Source organism: Salvelinus namaycush, chromosome 9 (assembly GCF_016432855.1).
Source record: "Salvelinus namaycush isolate Seneca chromosome 9, SaNama_1.0, whole genome shotgun sequence".
NCBI classification, from domain to species: domain Eukaryota; kingdom Metazoa; phylum Chordata; class Actinopteri; order Salmoniformes; family Salmonidae; genus Salvelinus; species Salvelinus namaycush.
Window position 1 is genome coordinate 17048735 of NC_052315.1, and position 4224 is coordinate 17052958.

Sequence of the window (4224 nt, forward strand, 5' to 3'; positions counted from 1 at the left end):
AGAGAGTTTTCATCTATATTTTGATTTGATTAGAATTTTAGTTCGAGCTGAATGTCATTTGAGCCATGTCCCTTTGTTATTATTTCATAAGCATGTTATGCACACCTGATTCTGTTCTCCCTGAACACTTTCTTGCGTGTTTTGATTGCCCCTGATCATTAATGTATCATGTCAAAATAAATCATGCTGTACGTTTTTTTTAAATCCATGTAATTACTCTACCATGCCTTGAGGTTAGTCTCATTTTGTTGAAGATGAATTGTTCGTTTGTGCAAAATTGTGTACAGATTTTTTTATAAGTCCATGGTTAGTCAAAATGTGTCTTTTAATTATTCATAGATGAGAGCCATAGGATTTATATTGCCTATCATAATCAAACAGCCATCCTATAAAAGGTGTTAAAAGTGCAGTGAAGTTCTGGAAGTGCTAGAAACCCCCCAGTTTTGTGTGAACAACACGCAACACTGGCCTCTGCTTTTTCTTTTCTCTTCTGTGTAGACGAGAAAGATTGACCCAGCTGACCATAATGTAAATGGAGTTGATTTCAGCTTTTGCAAAACAAGCCACTTTATTGTGAAGACTGTTGCTCTGAGCGATGTAGGGTTGGTTGGTTGATTGTATGAGTTTTATAACAGAGGCTTAAGCTGAGCTATGGCATGCTGTGGAACCACAGGACTGATGATATTGATTTTTATCATCTTGTTTTGTTGTTTAACTTTTAGTTTTTTCTTCTTTGAAACTACAATAAAGCATAGGGATTTAGCCTTAAATGCACCACTTGAAGGTTTGCTGAATGTTTTTTAAGGTTATTGTTTCAGCGTTATGTACAATAAATAGGTTTTCAAAGCTTTAAAGTTGTGTCATTGGTTATGATTACACAAGACTATGCATCTTGAATCTAGTGGCGGAAAAAGTACCCAATTGCCATTCTTGAGTAAAAGTAAAGATACCGTAATAGAAAATGACTAAAGTAAAAGTGAAAGTCACCCAGTAAAATATTACTTGCGTAAAAGTCTAAAAGTATTTGATTTTAAACATAAACTCAGCAAAAAAAAGAAACGTCCCTTTTTCAGGACCCTGTCTATCAAAGATAATTAGTAATAATCCAAATAACTTCACAGATCTTCATTGTAAAGGGTTTAAACACTGTTTCCCATGCTTGTTCAATGAACCATAAACAATTAATGAACATGCACCCGTGGAACAGTCGTTAAGACACTAACAGCTTACAGACGGTAGGCAATTAAGGTCACAGTTACGATAACTTAGGACACTAAAGAGGCCTTTCTACTGACTCTGAAAAACACCAAAAGAAAGGTGCCCAGGGTCCCTGCTCATCTGCGTGAATGTGCCTTAGGCATGCTGCAAGGAGGCATGAGGACTGCAGAAGAGGCCAGGGCAATAAATTGCAATGTCATCGGTATCATCGGCAACAACGTCGCCTATGGGCACAAACCCACTGTCGCTGGACCAGACAGGACTGGAAAAAATTGCTCTTCACTGACGAGTCGCGGTTTTGTCTCACCAGGGGTGATGGTCGGATTCGCGTTTATCGTCGAAGGAATGAGCGTTACACCGAGGCCTGTACACTGGAGCGGGATCGATTTGGAGGTGGAGGGTCCGTCATGGCCTGGGGCGGTGTGTCACAGAATCATCGGACTGAGCTTGTTGTCATTGCAGGCAATCTCAACGCTATGCGTTACATGGAAGACATCCTCCTCCCTCATGTGGTACCCTTCCTGCAGGCTCATCCTGACATGACCCTCCAGCATGACAATACCACCAGCCATACTGCTCATTCTGTGCATGATTTCCTGTAAGACAGGAATGTCAGTGTTCTGCCATGGCCAGCGAAGAGCCTGAATCTCAATCCCATTGAGCACGTCTGGGACCTCCACGAGGAGAAGATGCACTGCAGTACTTAATGCAGCTGGTGGCCACACCAGATACTGACTGTTACTTTTGATTTTGATCCCCCCCCCTTTGTTCAGGGACACTTTATTCCATTTATGTTAATCACATGTCTGTGGAACTTGTTCAGTTTATGTCTCAGTTGTTGAATCTTGTTATGTTCATACAAATATTTACACATGTTAAGTTTGCTGAAAATATACACAGTTGACAGTGAGAGGATGTTTTTTTTTGTTGCTGAGTTTACTTACAGTGCATTCGGAAAGTATTCAGACCCCTTCCCTTTTTCCACATTTTGTTAAGTTACAGCCTTATTCTAATTTTAAATTACATTTCCTCACCAATTTGCACACAATACCCTATAACGACAAAGTGAAAACATTTTTTTTTTTAAATACCATATTTACATAAGTATTCAGACCCTTTTCTATGAGCCTCGGAATTGAGCTCAGGTGTATCCTGTTTCCATTGATCATCCTTGAGATGTTTCTACAACTTGATTGGAGTCCATCAAATTCAATTAATTGGACATGTTGACAGTGCATGTCAGTTGACAGTGCTTGTCAGAGCAAAAACCAAGCCATGAAGTCAAAGGAATTATCCGTAGAGCTTGGAGACAGGATTGTGTCGAGGCACAGATCTGGGGAAGGGTATCAAACAATTTCTGTAGCATTGAAGGTCCCCAAGAACACAGTGGCCTCCATCATTCTTAAATGGAAGAAGTTTGGAACCACCAAGACTCTTCCTAGACCTGGCCGCCCTGCCAAACTGAGCAATCGGGGGAGAAGGGCCTTGGTCAGGGAGGTGACCAAGAACCCAATGGTCACTCTGACAGAGCTCCAGAGTTCCTCTGTTGAGATGAGAGAACCTTCCAGAAGGACAACCATCTCTTCAGCACTCCACCAATCAGGCCTTTATGGTAGAGTGGCCAGACAGAAGCCACTCCTCAGTAAAAGGCACATGACATCCTGTTTGGAGTTAAGGACTAAAGGACTCTCAGACCATGTGAAATAAGTTTCTCTAGTCTGATGAAGCCAAGATTGAACTCTTTGGCCTGAATGCAAAGCGTCACGTCTGTAGGAAACCTGGCACCATCCCTACAGTGAAGCATGGTTGTGGCAGCATCATGCAGTGGCGATGTTTTTCAGCGGCAGGGACTGGGAGACTAATCAGGCTTGCGGGAAAGATGAACAGAGCAAAGTACAGAGAGATCCTTGATGAAAACCTGCTCCAGAGTGCTCAGGACCTCAGACTGGGGTGAAGGATCACCTTTCAACAGGACAACGACCCTAAACACACAGCCAAGACAATGCAGTAGTGGCTTCGCGACAAGTCTCTGAATGTCCTTGAGTGGCCCAGCCAGAGCCCGGAATTAAACCTGATCGAACATCTTAGGAGAGACCTGAAAATAGCTGTGCAGTGACGCTCCCCATCCAACCTGACAGAGCTTGAGAGGATCTGCAGAGAAGATTGGGAGAAACTCCCCAAATACAGGTGTGCCAAGCTTGTAGCGTCAAACCCAAGAAGACTTGAGGCTGCAATCGCTGCCAAAGGTGCTTCAACAAAGTACTGAGTAAATGGTCTGAATATTTCAGTTTAATTTTTTTTATACATTTGCAAAAAATGTCTAAAAATCAGTTTTTGCTTTGTCATTATGAGGTATTGTGTGTAGATTGATGCTAGATTTTTAGTATAAGGTTGTAACAGAACAAAATGTGGAAAAAGTCAACGGGTCTGAATACTAAGTATCAAAAGTATATAATATAATTGCTAAAAAAGTAAAAGTATAAATCATTTCAAATTCCTTATTTGAGGGCAAACCAGACAGCAACATTTTCTTGTTTTTTTTATTGAACGGAAAGCCAGGGCACACTCCAACACTCAGAATTTACAATCAAAGCATGTGTGTTTAGTGAGTCTGCCAGATCAGAGGTAGTAAGGATGACCAGCGATGTTCTCTTGATAAGTGCGTAAATTAGACACTTTTCCTGTCCTGCTAAGCATTCAAAATGTGAAGAGTACTTTTGGCTGTCAGGGAAAATAAATTCAAAGTAAATTCTTTTCTTTAGGAATGTAGTGAAGTAAATGTAAAAGTTGTCAAAAAACTAAACTAAATTACAGATACCCAAAAAAACTACTTAAGTGGTACTTTAAAGTTGTTATACTTAAGTACTTTACATTACTGCTTGAAACAATATGACAATTTCCACACGTTTGAAAGACCAATCATTTCAATCATAAGTGCCATGCACAAGCTTGTCCACTAGGAGGTGGTGTTGTCTACGAACTGGAGGGTGTGTGCGTTCCCGCAGC